This window comes from Mobula birostris, chromosome 2 (assembly GCF_030028105.1).
Source record: "Mobula birostris isolate sMobBir1 chromosome 2, sMobBir1.hap1, whole genome shotgun sequence".
Lineage (NCBI taxonomy): Eukaryota > Metazoa > Chordata > Chondrichthyes > Myliobatiformes > Myliobatidae > Mobula > Mobula birostris.
In genome coordinates, this window is record NC_092371.1 from 183169964 (window position 1) to 183190896 (window position 20933).

A 20933-nucleotide genomic window follows, 5' to 3' on the forward strand; every position below is an offset into this window, starting at 1 on the left:
TTCAGGTGGAGAAAGCATAGATAGATCAGCTGGTTGAGTAGTGTCTCAACAACATTTCACTCAGTGTCAGTAAGACCAAGAAACTGACTGTGATCTTCATGAAGTTGAGGAAACACAGACCAGTCCGCATCGAAGGAAAGGGTATGGAGGGGCCATTGCAGAGGATCGGAAAAAGCTGCAGAATGTTGTAAACTCTGCCAGCTCCATCATGGGCATTAGCCTCTCCAGCATGGAGGACAGCTTCAAAAGGTGATACTTCAAAATGTGGCATCCATCATTAAGGGCCCACGTCACCCGAAACACGCCCTGTTCTCGCTGTTACCATCAAGGAGGTGGTACAGCAGCCTGAGGACACACACTCAATGTTTCAGCAACAGCCTTTACCCCTCCAGCATCAGATTTTTGAATGGACAATGAACCCATGAACACTACTTATTTATATATATATTTCTTATTGTAGTTTAAAGTTGCTTTCTTTTAATGTATTTCAATATACTGCTGCTGCAAAATAACAAATTTCACAACATATGCCGACAATATTAAACCTAATTCTGATTCTATTTTTGATTCTGACTCTTTTACTGACTCTGTTTCTGATTTTGTGTCTGATTCTTATTCTGGAAGCCAGATTCTTACTGACCCTGGATGGCCCAGTACAAGGCCCTCCAAACTTAACTATAGAGTCCATCCCCAGCAAAGATTTGCAGGACCATTAAATCCCACCCTCTCTCCGACTGTCTGCCAAGGCTGTCATTGCAATTTGTTGTATCTGGAGATCTATGTTAACAAATTAACAAAACAAATTTAAACATCAAAATACCTTAATGTTATTAAAATAACTTTATTTTAAAACGTTATTAATAATGTTATTAACATATTTTAAAAACAATATGGAACAATTAAATCAACTTAATAATCAAAAATCTACTAAAAAGATTCAGGATTCTATATATTCTTCCATCACAGTCTGTTTTCTCCAAATAACTCAATGACTTACATCAGCTTAATCTGATGCAGGCTTAGAAATCAGCTTTCTCAACTGCATTCTGTCTTTTTTGCAGTGTTCAGAATATGTGCCTGTCTACATTAGTGAAAAGCAGCAACTCCCATGGAGTTGTTGATTATTAAGAGGAACATTGTTACATAGGTTGTATGATTCTTCAGCAGACACCTTGAGGTCCAGACACTGTTGCTCAAATTGTTGTAGCATGTGTTGTTTTACAAGTAAAACATGATATAGCTGCTGATAACCAGCTTTTAAACAAATTAAAACTTATGATTGAAAAAGATAAAAAGGAATCCTTTCTGATTCTGAAAGCAATGACATATAAAGTAAGGCACCTAAGACAATACCAGTGAGTCCGATAGGCTTTTGGATACTCTCTCTGAGTGCTACTGATTGTGCAAGAAGGGGATAAAGTTATAAAGTTAATGGCTAAAGAAAAGCAGCTAGCCACTCCTTGAATTATACATCATTTTGTTAAGTATATTGATAAGAAAGGTTTAGAAGGATAAAGCCAAACATGGGTAATGGGTCCAGCTTATGTTGGTGCCTCAATTAGTATGTTTGAGTTGGTTAGAAGGACCCATTTCCAGGCAGCATTATTGTCTGACTCTAGCCTTGTCCAGTGACTTATGGACAATCCATGTTTTCAGTCACAGTTTACTCAGTTGGAAGACAGACAAGTCTTACCGTTTTCTTTACAGCAATTAGAGGGCAATGTCCATAGATGGGTTTGACTTGATATCACTTTGGAGAATATATAACTGAAGTTCTTTAGATCTTACCCTGATTTTTGGAGTTTAAAGGCTGTTCATTTTGGACTGGAATAGGTTTATTTCCATAATTATTCACAGGATTTATTGTGCACCCACAAACAGCTCCTGAATTTCGGGACTTGCATGACAGAGGGTGTGTACTTGCCAAATTGGATGAAAACAAATTTCTTTCTCAGAAGACTATTTGAGAATCAGATGGATTTTGTCAACATTGTGACCTTTACTGATACAGTGATCTTAATTTGAGATTTATTTTTAATTATTTAATTTAACTCCCTTCGTTATCCACAATTCTAGGGGAAGAGCCTAAGTACATGAGAACAAATCCAAGTTGCTGGTGAACGCAGCAGGCCAGGCAGCATCTCTAGGAAGAGGTACAGTCAACGTTTCAGGCCGAGACCCTTCATCAGGACTCAGCCCGAAACGTCAACTGTACCTCTTCCTAGAGATGCTGCCTGGCCTGCTGCGTTCGCCAGCAACTTTGATGTGTGTTGCTTGAATTTCCAGCATCTGCAGAATTCCTGTTGTTTGAGAACAAATCCACTAGTTTTGCAACCAAATCATTGCAGAGCATCCATATTGCAATTAAATCTCTCCATTAAGTCTTATCACCTTCTTCCAAAAAAAAGTTCTCGATTTTCTTGTATGTTCGTAACCAAGGACCAGACAGTGCAGACGTCAACGAATGCACTGTGAAATAGGGAAACCTTAGATTTGCTGACCATTTTGGAAGGTCAAAACTGTCAGTTTGCTAAGAAACACAGCAGGGCCCAGAATTGCTGGTCTTTGCGAGAATTACAGTGGGGAATCAGCATTTGGCTGTTGCTCCAGAACATCAGAGACAGAGACAAGTTGAAAGCGCATAGTCGTTTTTCCAAGAAAGGGGGAATTAAAAAATAGGCAGCAAAGGTTTAAGGTGAGAGGTGAAAATTTTAAAAGGACCGTGAGGGGCGATTTCTTCATGCATATGGTGGAGCGTATATAGAATGAGCAGCCAGAGAAGGGGTATGAGGAAGTGAAGATAATATTCAAATAACATCTGGATGAGTAAGTTTACAGTGATATAGGCCAAGTATAGGTTAATGGGACAAGTTTGGTGGACACCATGGTTGACATAGACAAGTTGAGCCAACGAGCCATTTTTCATTCTGGATAACTCTATAATTTTATTTCCTACACCTCAGTGGGCATTGTAGGGCAAAGGTCCAGTTAGTAAAGGTGAAATAGCTTTTAAAAAATGATATATTGCTTTCAGCTTAATGTTTTTAAAAGCATTTTTATTAATTTCATATCAAATGTTAATTCAAAATAAATAGCTAATTTAATTCAAATATGTTTTCTGCTATATTTTTGTTACAATTATTCTCATTTTTCTGACAGGTAAACACTAATTTCATTGAAACCACCTGGAAATGAGGTAAGGGAAATGTCCAGATGAAGGGTCTTGGCCCGAATCACTGGCTTTATTCATTTCCATAGATGTTGCCTGACCTGCTGAGTTCCTCCAGCAATTTGAATGTGTTTCTAGGGAAATGTACTGCTGTTTTTCTGCCAATTTAGTTTTTCCTAATGTCTGCTTAATTCAGCATCCATTGTAATCAGTTTTATATGTATCAGAACATTGCAGGCATTTAAAACTCATTAAATTTAATAACAGTTTTCAGAACATGACAATGAAAGATGTTGGGTTAGTTTTGGAGTTGGGGGCTCTTTGCCCAGCCAAATTGCCAACCTTATTGCTGGACTTCAAGGTACTGAGGCCCAGTAAATTAGGTCTTCTGATTCTAGCCCAGAAAGTCAATGAACTACAGACAATGACTCTGAACAGTAGCCCTCATCCAGAACACTCCCACCCAGTGACATCTGAAGAAAAATCTCTCAGCAATCCACTGACTACTAATAGTACACACGTTCTTCGAGAAACATTTGCAACCATAAAGATGAGAAAGTCTATAGATGCTGGAAATTCAAAGCAACAAACACAAAATGTTAGAGGAACTCAGCAGGTCAGGCAGCATCTGTGGAAAAAATAAGCAGTCGATGTTTCAGACCGAGACACTTTTTCAGGTCTGAAAAGGAAAGGGGAGGGAGTTAGAATAAAAAGTGGGGAGAGGGAAAGGAAGATAGCTTCAAGGTGATAGGTGAAGCCATGTGGGTTGGAAAGATGAAAGGCTGGTGAAGAAGGATTCTAATACGAGAGGAGAGTGGACCATAGAAGAAAGGGAAGGAGGAGGGGACCCAGGGGGTGGTGATAGACAGGTGAGAGGAGTGAAGAGGTCAGAGTGGTAAATAGAAGAAGGAGGGAGGGGAGGGAATTTTCTTTTATATTGGAAGGAGAAATTGATATTCATGTCATCAGGTTGGAGACTATCCAGATGGAATATGAAGTGTTACTTCTCCATCCGGAGGGTGGCCTAGTGTTAGCACAAGAGGAGGCCATGGACTGGCATGTCAGAACAGCTTGTAACCAATAACCTTTCATAGCCACAATTATTTTGGATACCCATTTGTCACAGATGAATTGATTAAAGGTAAATTCCACTGAGAAAAAAAAATGTGGGATGGATGTGAAAAAAAAAATGAAGACACATTAACATTTACAGATTCAGGGCATCATTGTGCTGAACAGAAGACTACATTGGCAGATAACTTGCAGTATAGTTCTCTCACTAATTTTCAAGGCGCTAAATTACACCCAACTTTTAGGGAAAACCAATGCATAAAATTGTGGATAATAATAATGACAAAGATATAAAACATCAAACATTCTGAATGTTATAAACATCAATGTACTCAGTATATAATAGTCACACATCTTGTGATGTACCATTGGAACCCTCCTCGCTCTTAGCTACACATGTTGTGACTGAACAACATAACCTATAAACAGGTTCCACTGTACTCCGATGATGCCTTTAACACTTAGTTTCTCAAGCTGTTGGATTGTATGCCCAACATTCAATACAGAATTAACAGAAATCACCTTCAATTAAATATGGAAAAGAACATTAAGCAACAGGAAAGGGTTAAACTATATGGCCCCTTGAGATTGCCCTACTATTTGGTAAAATAAGACCATAAGACATAGGAGCAGAATTAGGCCATTCAGCCCGTCGGGTTTGCTCCACCATTCCATCATGGCTGATTTATTATCCCTCTTAACCCTATTTTTCTGCCTTCTCCAAGTAACCTTTGATACCCTGAATAACCAAGAACTTATCAACCTCTATTTTAAATATACCCAGTGACTTGGCTGCCACAAATGTCTGTGGTGATGGATTCCACATATACACCGCCCTCTGTCTAAAGAAATTAATCCTTATCTGTGTCCTGAATGGATGCCCTTCTATTCCGAGGCTGCACCCTCTGGTCCTAGAACAGATCTATAGGAAGCATCCTCTCCACATCCATTCAATGTTCAATAAGTCTTAATGAGCTCTCCCCTCATTCTTCTAAACTCCAGTGAATACAGGCCCAGAGCTATCGAATGTTTCTCATACGTTAACCCTTTCATTCCTGGAATCATTCTCATGAACCTCTTCTGGATCCCTTCCAATATTTTCTTAGATAAAGGGCCTGAAACTGCTCACAGTACACCAAAATCACAGTTGACTTGATCATTGGCCTTATTTTTACAATTGTGGTTAGCCCTCATAACACATGATTTCATTAAGTCCAAAAAAATTTCTATCCCTGTCTTGAAAGACTTAACCTGGGCAATTCTCTGAGTGAGAGAATGCCAGAGCTTCATAACTATTTGGGAGCAGCAATTCCTCTTCAGCTGTGTCTGGGCAACAGAGACAATTCTGAGACAATGCTTGCAAATTCTGTATTCTCCAACTAGAGCAGGGGTTCCCAACCTAGGGACCACAGACCCTTTGCTTAACGGCATAAAATAGGTTGTGAACCTGTGTACTACAGGAAACGCTGTATCAGTTTTTGTCCTGGAAGATTTTATTTGTTACAGTAAAATCGTATCCTGTGTTAATTACATTTCAGTTCTAAGCTATAGACAGTATGTCCTCTTTTTAATAATTATAATGTCACAAAAGGCCAAGTGGCCCACCAGGTTCACATCAGCTCCAGCAGAGCAATCCAGAAACTGCCATTTCTCCGTCCTATTTCCCAATAAGCTGGGCATCTTCAGCTACCTCTCACATGCTCGTAAGATGCCTTTTGAATCTTTTGCTGAACCTTTTCTCAGAAGATCGTTTGTTACATGTGGAACGGATGCAGTGACTCTTCTCCGCATCAACTCCAGGTTAAGTAAAGTCTTCCTGAGATGAGGCCAAAATTGTATAGGAGACAAGATGTGGTTTCACTAAAGCCTCAAAGTTGTGGCAAGATTTCCAATAATTTTTTGACTTCTACTACATCCCAATTGCAAGAAACATTTATCTTGGTTGCTGCCAAAATGTTAATATTATTTTTCTTTTGAGAGGACATCAAAAACTCTCTAAAAGCAACATTTAATGGTTTCATATTATTTATGTAATACTCTGTTTTTCTATTCTTCTGCTTGTGGATAATCTTGCATTTCTCCTAAATACACTCTATCTGTCTCAGTTTTGCCCCTCACAGTCCCTACTTACATCACTTTTTAGATTCATAGTAATCTCCTCAAACTTTGGTATCCTGCTTCTCACAGTGTCATCAGCATCCTTAGATATGATACATTTGGTATTATGGTGTTGATGACTAATGTAGATTGTAAATGAGCTGAGCTGCACCATTGATCCTCCCGGATCCCACTAGTAACAGAATTATCAACCTGAAAATGATAATTTTATTCCAATTTTCTACTTCCAGTCAGTTAGCTAATCCACTATCAATGCTGATATATTACAACTGCACACCATCTCCACCCCTGACCATACCAATAGACCTTAACTGAGCACCATTCTTTACTTAGTACCTTAATGAATATCTTTTGGAAGCACAAATATACTATATTTGTTTTTTTAAAATTTTCTTTATGTACCCAACTCACTACTTCCTCAAATAAATTTGTCAAAGACAATTTGACTTTCACAATTTCAGGTGGTTGGGATGGAGAATGCAATGCCAGAATCGAAGTGTAGCATTGAAAAGCCAGCTGAATACATTTTACAAAAGAAATAATTCACAGAGTTATGTGAAGTAGGTTTAGGAATGGGACTAGTAACCAAGTTGGTATGGTTTCAAAGATCAAGGGAGAAGATAAAATCAGATGTAATGGTATTACATGGATTAAAGGAATGAGAGAATAGCTAGCCAAAGTTGACTGGAAGCAGACACCAGCAGGAATGACAGCAGAACCGCATTGGCTGGAGTTTTTCTAAGATATTCAGAAGGAAAAGAATAGATTTATCCCAAAGAAAAAGGAATATTCTAAAGGGAGGATGAAGCAACTGTGACTGACAAGGAAGTCAAAGAAATCATAAAAGCAAAAGAGAGGGCATAGAATATAGCAAAAATTAATGGGAACCTCAAAGATTGGGAAGCATTCAAAAACCAACAGAAGACAACTAGAAAACCTGTAAGGAGAAAAAAAACCTGAAATATGAAGGGAAGCTAGTCAATAAAATACAAGAGGGTATCAAAAGACTTTTCAGATATATAAAGAGTAAAAGAGAGATGAGAGTGTATATTGGACTGCTGAAAAATAATGCTGTAGAGGTAGTAATGGGGTACAAAGAAATGAGGGATGAATTTCATATATGTTTTGCATCAGTCTTCAGTGTGGAAGGCTTCAAGTTTTACCATCTCCTCTATGTAATCATCTTTGTTGTTGATGAGTCCCACCACTGTTGTGTAATCAGTGAACTTAACAATGTGATTACTTGGGTGTTTGGCCATGTAGTCATTTGTGAACAGAATGTACAGCAATGAGCTCAGCACACAGCCCTGGAAGGCACCTGTTTTGAGGATGACAGTCATTTTGTTGTGAAGGTGTAGAGTTCTTTAGTACAGGGTTGATTGTGGCTGATTTGAAGCATAAGAGGCAGCAGCCTGGATGAGTGAAGTGTTGAAGATGTCCATGTAGACATCAGTGAGCTGGTCTACATACTCACTGAGTACTTGGCTTGGGATGTATTTTCAAGCAAATGAAATAAACAATTAGAAGCAAGTGCCAGTTTTGCTGAGTGCATTGGATTTAAAGACATACAGTTTGGTAGAAGTTTTGACTGCTCCAATCAAACCAGCTGAAATGAGCTTTGCTGACAGCATGAAAGTAATGCAGGAACATTTAGAAATGATACCATTGTTGACTGCAGAACACATTTATGGAATCAAAAGAAAGGGGATTCCAATTAGATGTTTGTGGCCGTATTGAATAGATTGTATGAACATTGTCAGATGGACACTGAGAGATCACTTAGTCTGTGGAATCTTGCAAAAAATGCATTCCAAAATGGCTCCTAACTGAAGCACAGCTTACATTTAAAAGAGTAGCTGAAATTCCTGTATCAGCAGACAGAGGTGCAATTGAGTTGTAGTCAGGAATAAAAGTGAGTGCGAACAAAATTGCAATGCCTAAACATAAATAGGCCTGGCTGGACAAAATATGTTACCGCTATGGCAGGGGCTCACATACACCACAGCAGAACAGATTTAAAGGCAAAATTTGCAGAAACTGCAACAAAGAGCATATTGGGCAGACCAAAATAAATGTACTGCATGGGGAAGAGAAAAAGTTGAGTTGCAGTCTCAAAAAGAGCACTAATTGGCATTGGTGAAAAAAATCTGATCATAATGTGTGTGACACAGGACTGAGTAGCCTTGAAATTCACAATTAGCTTGCACCAAATGTGAACAGCAAGTTAATTAAAATGGTTGTTTCAGTCATTCCACAAAAGGAGCTTGAATGGCATTTCAAAGATACTAAACTGAAGTCTTCAGATATCCAACTAATATATTGGAGTAAAGATAATTTCTGTGGGAATGACGTTTGTAACAGTGCAATACAACAACCAGCAAACCACATTGATCTTGTATGTGGTAAAAACAGGAGTGCCAGGATTATGGAGGCATGACTAGGGGACATAATTACAACTTGACTGGAGATCCATCCACCATTTGCATGCCACACCTGAACAATAAAGTCAATGCAAAGGGAATTAATAAAGATACTGAATGACGACACAACTATCTCCATGCTGTACACCATGAACCATTGTCCAACAGAGTACTAACAGGAGTTGGTGCCAACCTCTGTGCCTCTGGATGGAAAGCATATTGGACCAAGGAAGGACCATACTGTTGAGAGTAAACGTGAAAGTGACAAAAGCCATGGTCTGACTACAACAGTGTTTTTAAGCAACATACCTGAGAAATCTTCTGATATGTTAATCAGGCAGCTACTTATGGAATGTGGCTTGGTTTTAATCATAAACAGAGTTAAAGGAGTTTCAGGAAAATTGCAAGCATTTGGCTTTTTTGATTATAAAAGACTAGAATCTACTCTGAGTGCATTAAGGTTATTGCATGAATTTCAAGTGGGAGACAAAAAGCTGCTTGTAAATGTAGATGTAAAAACCAAAGTCCAGCTGGATGAATGGAAGGCCAAAGAGAAAGGTGTCAATGGAGGTACAAAAAGAGAGGAGTTATCAGATGATGCTGTGGATGAAGAAACCAAGAGGAGAGATCAGATCGTATAGGGAGCAATAGAAGCATTAATAAGAAAATACTCCATTGAACTAAATGGATCTTCCAAGGTCTAGGTGCACAAACTAGGAGAAGAAATGTGTCCAGACATGTCAGAACCACCTCCTGCAGTCTCAGAGTCATCTCCTACAACCACCAGGCCCTCGAACCGGAGATTGTTTCCACAGCTGAGGCAGAGTGACCTCCCTTGTCAGGAAAAGCATTTTTCACTTGAATAAGAAATCTTCCACAGTGACTAAATCTTTAGGCCTGAATGGGACAATTTTAAATTTACTGTGTTATGGATGTCTATATATAGTAATTGTATTACACAGTATATTGTTGTTGTTATCGTTGTTGAGTGCGGTCAAGTCGTCATCGATTCATGACGACCCTATGGATAGTATGTTTGTCCATAGGGTTTTCGTGGCAAGATGTGGAAATAGATGGCCAGGGCTTTCTTCTGCACAGATACTGCTGCAGCCCAGGTTAGGACCCGGCCAGATTAGAGCTCAGGACTAGGTGCCTTGAAATCCAGTGCTGATGCCACTACACCACCGGCCAGCCCAATTACGTAGTATATTGCGCATATACTTGAGATACATTTTATACTGAGATGGAGTTTACAGCTTAGCAGATAGGAGTGTTGTGTATTTAATATTTTTTCAATATTTGAGTAATATTGTAAAAGGATAGATAGATACTTTATTAATCCCAAAGGAAGTAACAGTGTCACAGTAATATCACAGGTGCACAGATATAAATAATAGAAGAGAAGTAGAAAGAGTGAAAAAGTAAGTTACCACAAACAGTCTAACAAAAGGGGGTCCTCACTTCCCCGGCTACAGGTTGACTCATTATAGAGCCTAATGGTCGAGGGTGAGAATGACCTCATGTAGCACTCTTCGGTGCAGTGCAGTTGTCTGAGTCTATTACTAAAAGTGATCCTCTGTTCAGCCATGGTGGCATACAGAGGGTGAGAAGTTTTGTCCAGAACTGCCAGGATTTTCTGTAGGGTCCTTTATTCTACCACAGCCTCCAGTGTGTTCAGTTTAATTCCTATAACAGAGCCAGCCTTTCTAATCAGTTTATTGAGCCTGCTGCCGTCACCTGTGTTGAATCCATTGCCTCAGCACACCACTGCATAGAGATTGTACTGGCATTAACAGACTCGTAGAAGATGTGAAGGAGAGGCCTGCATACTCCAAAGGACCTTAGTCTCTTCAGGACGTAGAGGCGACTCTGGCCCTTCTTGAACACAGCCTCTGTGTTGATGCTCCACTCAAGTCTGTCATCTCCAGGTACTTGTGTGTCCTCATCACATCCACCTCCTCGCCATCAATAGTAACAGGGAGCAACGCAGGCTTAGTCTTCATAAAGTCCATCACCACCTCCTTTCTCTTACTAATGTTGAGCTGTAGATGATTCAGCTTGCACCACTTGACAAAGTCCTCCAGCATGGCCCTGTATTCATCTTCCCATTGTCCCTTTATACACCCAACTATTGCTGAGTCATCAGAGAATTTCTGCAGATGACATGACTCAGTGTTATATCTAAATATATTGTTTGATTAAGCATACTTCATTGTTTAAATTATTCAGTCTGGGTTATATGTAAAAGTACATTCATGGTTTACATAATCACGCCAACACATCATATATATACATCTCGCTAAAGTAAAAAGCAAAATGCACACATTTACCTCCTGGTGCCTTGTTTTGCTTTCAATTAGTTTTAGTGTTTTGGAGTTACAAAACATAACAGGTTTCCTAAAGGGCAAATCTTGCCTGATCAATCTGTTGGAATTTTTTGAGGAAATAAGGTACGAATGACAAAGAAGAGTCAGTGGATGTTGTTTACTTTGATATTCAGAAAGCCTTTGATATGGTGCAGCACATGAGGCTGCTAAACAAGAGAAGAGCCCATGGTATTACAGGAAAGATACTAACATGGATCAAAGATTGGCTGACTGGCAGCAGGCAGAGAGTGGGAATGAAGGTAGCCTTTTCTGATTGGCCGCTGGTGACGAGCAGTGATTCGCAAGGGTCACTATTGGGATTGCTCCTTTTCATGCTATATGTTAATGATTTGGATGAACAAATTGTAAGCTTTGTGGGCAAATTTGCAGAAAATACAAAACAAATGTATAGGGCTGGTAGTGTTGAGGAAGCTTAGCGTCTGCAGAAGGACTTAGACAGATTTGGAGAATAGGCAAAAGTGGCAGATGGAATAGAATTTTGGGAAGTGTGAGATCATGCACTTTGGTAGAAGGGATAAAGATGTAGTTTATTTTCTAAATGGGGTGCAATTTCAGATATGAGAGGTGCCAAGGGACTTGGGAGTCTTGTGTAGTATTCCCTAAAGGTTAAATTGCTGGTTGAGTCAGTGGTAAAGAAAGCAAATGAAATGTTAGCATCCACTTTAAGAGGCCTAGAATAGAAAAGTAATACTGAGGCTTTGGTCAGACTGTACTTGGAATAATGTGAGCAGTTTTGGGCCCCTTATCTAAGAAAAGATGTGCTGGCATTGGAGAGGTTTCAGAGAACCCGCTGAAGAATGAAAGGGTTAATGTATGAGGAGCGTTTGATAGCTCTTGTCCTGTATTCGTTGGAGTTTAGATGAATGGGGAGGGTTCTTATTGAATCCTATTAAATATTGGAAGGCTTTGATAGAGTGGACAATGTTTCCTATAGCAGGGGAGTTTAGGACCAAAGGGCACAGTCTCGGAATACAAGGATGTTCCTTTATAACAGAGAGGAGGAGGAATTTCTTTAACCAGAGGGTGATAAGTTTGTGGGTCATTGGGTATATTTAAAGTGGTTGATAGGTTCTGATTAGTAAGCGTCTCAAAGGTTTATAGGGAGAAGGCAGGAAAATGGGGTTGAGAGAGATAATAAAATAGCTATGATGGAATGGTGGAGCAGATTCGATGGCTGAATGTCTAATACTCTTATTGTCTTATGTTCAAATGATCTCTTATTGAATGGTATGCATCTTTCGTTACGATTATGATATACTTCCTGAAATGTCTCTTCATGCTCATCAGCTTTTTTGATCTATGTCCCAACTGACTGTCACTTAATTACTTCTCTCTCCGAATGTTATTGCCTTCATTGGGTCTTATGTTTAAGATTTTACTATTAGAAGCATGTTTTTAATCCTCAAAGTCAAAATAAAATTTTATCACGATTACTCTTCCCCATAGCATCCCTTACTTAGAAGTAGATCACTTCTTTATCTTACCTTACTACATATGACTGAATTTAAAATTGTCTGTTCCTGGTGTATCCAGGATATACTGGTCTAAGAAACCATCCTGAAAGGATTTCACACCCTCAGCTTGAAGATTAAATTTGCTGATATGATTTGCTCAATCTATATGAAGATAGCTCATCCATGAATGTTACATTAGGTTTTGGTCCCAGTCACAAACTCCTTCCCCCCACTAATGACTCTATTCTTCTCTTCAGCACCTTTCAGAAACTGAAACAGACTGTTCACAACTTCTTGTCATAATTGAATTTGAGCTAGCACTGAAATTCATATCTGTGCCATCTCTAAGATAACTTATTTTCATCTGCTTAATGTCATGTGACTCCTGCCCTGACTAAGTTCATCCTTTGTTGAAAGAAACATGTTTTTGTTACCTCTAAACATGACTTCCCCAATGCACTCCTACCTGGCCTAATTCATTCCGCCTCCATCAAACTGAGTTCATCAAAAACGCATAGCTGTATCTTACATTGCTCCAAGCCCCATCTCCTTATTAAGTGTATTTTCTGACTTACAGTATACAGTTTCGTGTTCAACAAATAGTGATTTTAAAATTTTCATCGTTGTTTTCAAATCCCTCCATTATTTTACCCTTATTATCTATGTAATATCAGCCCATTGTGTAAAATATCTTAATTTTGAAATATGGCATATTCCTAAATCTTATCAGTCCATTATTATTGATTTGCCAAAGTCCATATACTGAGCATGTTATTTGCAGGCAAAATGCTGAAGGAACTCAGCAGGCCAGGCAGCATCTATGGAAAAGAATACAGTCGACGTTTCGGGCTGAGACCCTTCATTCAGTTCTGACGAAGGGTCTCGGCCTGAAAAGTCAACTTTATTCCTTTCCATAGATGCTGTCTGGCCTGTTGAGTTCCTCCAGCATTTTGTGTGTGTTGCTTGGATTTCCAGCATCTGCAGATTTTCTCTTGTTCATGTTATTTGCAAATTCCTTTTATCATTCCATCTCTTCTGTAAGACACTCTTATACACCACACAAGCTTTAAATCGTATCCTCAAAGAATTTGGTGCCAATATTAACTTTTTAAAAAAATAATTTTACAGAAATTTTTCTGTTGTGTTGAAAGTACTACACAAATTGATGTCACTGCTTAATGACATTGAATGGTTTTGGGAAATTTGAATCCAAGTAGCTGGCCTTTACTAACCACTTTCATTTTAATTCTCCTCATAGAAAGCATCAAAAAAGTTTCACAAAACATAATTATTAGCAACAATAAGTGCAAGTAGAATTAAATATATCCTTCTTGAAATTGTTCAAGTTCAAGTTTATTGTCATCTAACTGTACAGTACATATGTACAATGAAACAAAACAACATTCCTCTGGATCACAGTGCACTCGCAATACATATATCACACAGTGCATAGGAAACAAAATATTACCACAAATAAGTTAATAAAATATATGTAAAATGCATGTAGTGTGCAGCACAGCTGAACAGTAAATAGCACAATAGACAGTAAAAAGCTTGCTGTCCTAGTGACGAGATCTCGGTGGTAGCAGGGTATTTATTCATTAGTCTTACAACTTGGGGGGCGATGTAGTCCTAGTCTTGATGCTGCTGTACCGCCTCCTTGACGGCAGTGGGCCAAAGAGATTGTGGGATGGGTGGTGGGGATCCTCAACAATGCTTCGAGCCGTTTGTATACAACTCAATGATGCTTCGAGCCGTTTGTATACAACTCGACGATGCTTCGAGCCGTTTGTATACAACTCAATGATGCTTCGAGCCATTTGTATACAACTCAGAAACAGTGACACCGGTGATTCTTTTGGCAGTCTTTACTATCCTCTGTAGGGTCTTGTGGTCCGATGCCATACAGTTTCTGTATCACATAATGATGCAGGCAGATAGTGCACTCTTGAAAATGGCTAGAATAGGAAAAGTGAGACTTGCATCTCTCAGTCTCCTCAGTTAGTGTAGATATTGCTGTGGCTACTTGCTCTTGTTGAGAAATTGAATGGAAACTAGCGGTTTTAGAAGGCAGAAGGACTCTCAGTATATCCTACATCTTCTTCCCAAGATTCTGAGCACCCATACACATAGATGCATTGCCCCACAGAATTTACTCCTTCTGATCTCAACTCTGTTTCACCTCGCCCATTCGTCCTTTCCAACATATATTTGCATTGCCCTGCTCTGTCCCCCAGTCACCACATATTGGACTGAGGAGCTTCCACTTCTCTCTTGGACCAACCTCCACCCATCATCATCCATTTCTGGCTAAAGTTGACATCACAGTCATCAACATTACATTTTTGTTCCAATTCTTTCCTCAACAATAAGAGCTGGCATATTAATTAAACCAGGTCTTAGCTTGGTTTGCATCTTTATTGGAAATATGGAATATTCAATGTACCTAGCTACTCAGATCCTCTTTCCAACCTCTTTGTTACTATATTCCAAATTTATTGCAAACAAAATAATATACCAACATTTTTCCTAATTTCCACCCCTTCGTTTGCACTTCCCTTTGCTTTATTACTTCAGATAAGGGTTTCGGATTTCTGGATCATTGGGATCTCTTCTGAGAAAGGTATGAGCTATATAAGAAGGGTGAGTTACACCTGCACCCAATGGGGACCAAGACCTTGTAGGCAGGTTTGCAAGAGTAGCTGGGGGAGAGTTTAAACTAATTTGGCAGGGGGATGGGAACTGGAGTGATTGGAATGAGGATGGGGCAGTATACAAGTAGATGCAGTGTGTAGTGAGACCGTGAGGAAGGACAGGCAGATGAATGGGCAAAATTGCAGTTTGTGAGATGAGTTGAAATGTAACATGGAAGCAAAATCGAAAAGAATGATGAGTAGAGTACTGAAGGTTGATGATAGTGTTGCGGCAGTTAGAGATTGACAGGTATGACGTTCTCAGCATCAATGAATCGTGGCGGAAGGAACATCATAATAATGAGCTTAACATTCAAGGATACACATTGTATCAAAAGAACAGGCAGGTAGGCTGAGGGATATGGTGGCTGTGTTGGCAAAATATGAAATCAAATCCTTAGAATGAAGTAACATAGGATTAGAAGCTATAGAGTCCTTGTGGGTAGAGTTAAGAAAATGCAAGGGTAAAATGACGCTGATGGGAATTATATACAGATCTCCAAATAATAGCCAGGATGTGGGATATAAATTACAATGGGAGATCGGCAAGGCATATAAGAAGGGCAATGTTACAATAGTCATGGGGGATTTTAATATGCAGGTTAATTGGGAAAATTAGGCTGGTGCTAGATCCCAAGAGAGTGAATTTCTAGAATGCCTATGAGATGGCTTTTTAGAGCAGCTTGTAGTTAAGCTAACTAGTGGAAAGGCAATACTGGATTGGGTGTTGTGTAGTAAACCAGATTTGATTAGGGAGTTTAAGGCAAAGGAACCCTTAGGAGACAGTGATCATAATATGATAGAATTCACCATGCAGTTTGAGAAGAAGTTGTATCAATATGTCAGATGTATCAATATTATAGTGCAGTAGAGGAAATTACAGAGGCATGAGAAAGGAGCTGACCAAAGCTGATGGCAAGGGGGCATTAGCAGGATAATGGCAGAACAGCAATGGCTGGAGTTTTGGAAGGCACAGGGTAGATACATCCCAAAGATGAAGAATTTTTCTAAAGACTGTGGCTGACAAAGGAAGTCAAAGACAGTATAAAAGAAAAAGGGAGGGCATATAATACAGCAAAAAAATTGTGGGAAGTTAGAGGATTGAAAAACTTTTAAAACCCAACAGAAGGCAACTAAAAAAGTAATAAAGAGAGAAAACATTAGATATGAATGTCATCCAGTCAATAATATAAAAGATGATAGCAAAAGATTTTTCAGATATATAAAGAGTAAAAAAGAGTTGAGAGTGGATATTGGACTGTTGAAGAATGATGCTGGAGAGGTACTAATGGAGGATAAAGAAATGGCAGATGAACTTAACAATTATTTTGCATAAGTCTTCAATGTGAAAGACTCTAGCAGTATGACAGAAATTCAAGAGTATCAGGCAGCAGAAGTGAGTGTAGTTGCAATTACTAAGGAGAAGGTGCTTAGGAAGCTAAAAGGTCTGAAGGTAGATTTGTCGACTGAACCAGATTGGCTATATCCCAGGGCTATCTGAAAGAGGAAGCTGAAGAGATTGTGGAGATATTAGTAATGATATTTCAAGAATCACTAGCTTCTGGAATGGTTCCAGAGGAACGGAAGATTACAAATGTTACTCCACTCTTTAAAATGTGAGAGAGGCAGAAGAAAGGAAATTATAGGTCAGTTAGCTTGTCTTCACTGGTCCTGAAGATGTTGGAGCCCATTATTAAGGATGTGGTTTTGTAGTACTTAGGAGCACTTGAGAAATAGATCGCACGTCAGCATAGTTTCCTTGAGGGGAAATCTTGCCTGACGAATCTGTTGGAGTTCTTTGAGGAAATAACAAGTAGGATAGACAAAAGTGAGTCAGCGGATGTTGGTTACTTGGATTTTCATAAGGCCTTTGAAAAGTCCCACACATGAGGCTGTTTAACAGGATAAAAGCCCATAGTATTACTGGAAAGGTACTAGTATGGATAGAAGATTTGCTGACTGGCAGAAGGCAAAGAATGGGAATAAATGGAACCTTTGCTGGTTGGCTACTGTTGACTAGTGGTGTTCCTCAGGGGTCACGGTTGGAACCGCTTCTATTCTCATTATATTTCAATGATTTGGATGACAGAATTGATAACCATGTGGCCAAGTTTGCAGATGAGATGAAGGGGCAGGTAGTGTTGAGGAAGCAGAGAGTCTACCTAGTCAGTTTGGGAGTATGGGAAAGAAGCAGCAGATGGAATATAGTGTAGAGAAGTGTATGGTCATGCACTGCAGTAGAGGTGGTAAAAGTATAGACTATTTTCTAAATGGGAAGAAGATTCAAAAATCAGAGGTGCAAATGTACTTGGGGGTCCTTGTGTAGAATTCCCTAAAGGTTAACTTGCAGGTTAAGTTTGTGGTAGGGAAAGAAAATGCAATGTCAGCAATCATTTTGAAAGAACTAGAATATAAGAGTAAAGATGTAATGCTGTGGTTTATAAGGCATTGGTCAGACCACACTTGGAGTATGGTGAGCATTTTTGGGCCACTCATCAAAAAAAAGATGTGCTGACATTGAAGAATGTCCTGAGTAGGTTCATGAGAATGATTCCATAAAAGAAAAGTTAATGCATGAGGAGCATTTTATGGCCCTGCCTGTACTTGCCGGAATTTACAAGAGAGGAGGGGGGTCTCTTTGAAACCTATTGAATATTGAAAGGCCTTGATAAAGTGGGTCTGGAGAGAATGCTTACTATAGTGGGTGAATCTAGGACTAGAGGGCACAGCCTCAGAATGGAGTGACATCCATTTAGACCAGAGATGAGGAGGAATTTCTTTAGACAAACGGTAGTGAAACTGTGGAACTGATTGCCAGAGATTGTTGTGGAGACCAAGTCATTGAATATGTTTAAAGCAGAGATTGATCGGTTCTTGATTAGTCAGGGAAGCAAAGATGACTGGGAGAAGGCAGGAGAATGGGGTTGAGAGGGATAATAAACCAGCCATGATGGAATGGTGGAGCAGACACGATGGACTGAATGGCCTAATGATGCTTCTATATCTTATGGTCATAAGCTATCAATTAATATTTATTGCAATATAATTGATTTCAACTGACACCTTGATGCAAAGATTACCATCCATTATGTTAAACATAGCCCTCAAACATGCCTGTTGCAGGTCCTGGATTTCTATTTCTACCCTTTCTGCTTCTTACTAGAACCTTCTCCTGTTTTCAGTTTTCATGCTCTGATTTCAACAAATTATTGCTGAACTTAGAACACCTTCAGCATTGTCCCTGAACAAGACACATCTTCCCTCCATTTTCTTTCAGCATTCCAAAGGGATCATTTCTTCATGATATACTAGTTTATTCCCCAATCATTCGCAAAGCCCAATTCCTTCCTACATCAATTTCCTTTACACTTTTGCCTCCTCCCTTCACATTATCCAGGGATTTAACATCTTTCCCAAGGTGAAACAGTAACTTACTTGTATTTCTTCAAATTTAGCATTCTCTGCTTTAAATGTGGCCCCCTCTGCCATAAATTCAGACTGCGTAACTACTTTGCAGAACATCTCCAGTTATTCCACAAGTGTAACTCTGAACTTTCTGTCATTTCTATTCCTCATCCTTCTGGCACATTTCTGTCTTGATCCTTGCCTCCAAGATGTCCCAGTCAAGTTCAACACAAATTCAAGTGACACTTGTTCACCTTTCATTCAACAATGAATTCAACAATTTTGGAAAACAATGCTGCTTCTCTCATTTATACGTCTGTTGTTTCCTTTCTGTTCTATTACTTACTTTTACCCTTGTACTATTACTATTTTCATCATCTTTCCTGATTTTCACCATATTTTTATATGACTACTCCAAATATCGTATCTATATTTCTCTGCGCTCTAATATTTATTATATCTCTAAGTATTAACTTAAAATGTCCTTTTTTATCCAGAGATGCTGCCTGATTTATTGAGTAAATCCAGGATCAGGGTACTCTGGTTTTATTACACCATTGTGACATGGTGCTCTTAAGTTCAGATGCCTCAGATTTTTACTCTGTTCACTAATGGCTTGGATTGGAAAACTCTGTATGCATGTTTGCAAGTGACACATCTGGCGTTAGGAAGGACAGTAAGTACACAGCTGGAATGAAGGAGATCCAATGTGAAATAAACAGTTCAGATCAGAGCGATGGCAGTGGGAGTCTTCTGTATGAAATAATCTGTTCTAGACCCTGGACAATAAAAAGGGAGTACATCCAAATTCCGAGAAACTGGGCACACAAGGAAGCAAGGAGAGGTAGAATCCAAGTAAACAGACTACTTGAAACTTAGTTAAGTACAAAAGTTATCTTTTGGGTGGGCTGATGTTCAAAGGATGGGATATTATGTTTTGTTGACTACAACCATCGTCAAATACTTTTATTTTCTTGGCAAACTGAAAGGTTGATCATGTGTGAAATATCCAGAAAAGAAGGCAAATCCATCAGTCATCGAACAGGTGAATGATGGGGTCATTAACATTGAATAAATTGCCATAAAGTGGAAAAAGGAGCAGTACACTACTCGACTTGTTTGTACTCACTTGCCAATCTCATCCATCACTTATTTTGGCACTGCTGTAACTTCTTAGGCCCAACCCTCAATGCCACTTTGGTCCATGCAAGGGCATGAAATTTCAACCCTAGGATAGAGTGACTACCTTTGATATAAGAACAGAATTTGGTATGAAGTTGTCCTAATAAAATTGATAATTAAGGAAATCAGGGAGACTGCTCTCAAGAGGGTGTGTCAGATCTTACACAAAGGAAATCAGATGTGGCAATTGCGGGTTAATATTCTCATCCTGGAAACATTGTTGGAGAATTTCATCTGGACAGTCTGCTAAGTTCAGATATCTGCAGCGGCATCACCTTTGACCTTGCTTCCACCATAATCTTCACTGATGATTGGACAATGCTCAGTTCCAGGAAGGACATTCTAGCTATTGAGGGAGTGCAGTGTAGGTTCACGAGGTTAATTCCCGGGATGGCGGGACTGTCATATATTGATAGATTGGAGCAACTGGGGTGGTATACACTGGAATTTAGAAGGATGAGAGGGGATCTGATTGAAACATATAAGATTATTAGGGGATTGGACAAGTTAGAGGCAGGAAACATGTTCCCGATGTTGGGGGAGTCCAGAACCAGAGGCCATAGTTTAAGAATAAGGGGTAGACAATTTAGAACGGAGTTAAGGAAAAACTTTTTCACACAGAGGGTTGTGGATCTGTGGAATGCTCTGCCTCAGAAGGCAGTGGAGGCCATTTCTCTGGATTCTTTCAAAAAAGAATTAGAGCTCTTAAAGATAGCGGAGTGAAGGGATATGGGGAGAAGGCAGGAAAAGGGTACTGATTGTGGATGATCAGCCATGATCACAGTGAATGGTGGTGCTGGCTCAAAGGGCTGAATGGCCTACTCCTGCACCCGTTGTCTATTGTCTATTTTCCATTCATAACTCCTCAAAAAAATAAGCAATCTATACTTTCACACAGCATCAACTGTTCAGTAGCAAGTAACATTCATTACACAAAACTGACGGACAATAAACATTTTCACAAGAGAGAATCTAACAGTATTTCTTTGATATTCAACAACATCTTAATTCCTACCATCAATATTGTGGGGGTC

At 39.3% G+C, this 20933-nt stretch overlaps 1 protein-coding gene across 1 annotated transcript in view; it reads right to left on the reverse strand.

The window, feature by feature from the left end:
• The window catches only part of LOC140209840 (myelin transcription factor 1-like protein), a 354336-nt gene that overhangs the window by 88074 nt on the left and 245329 nt on the right, over window positions 1–20933 (reverse strand). The window lies entirely within an intron of this gene.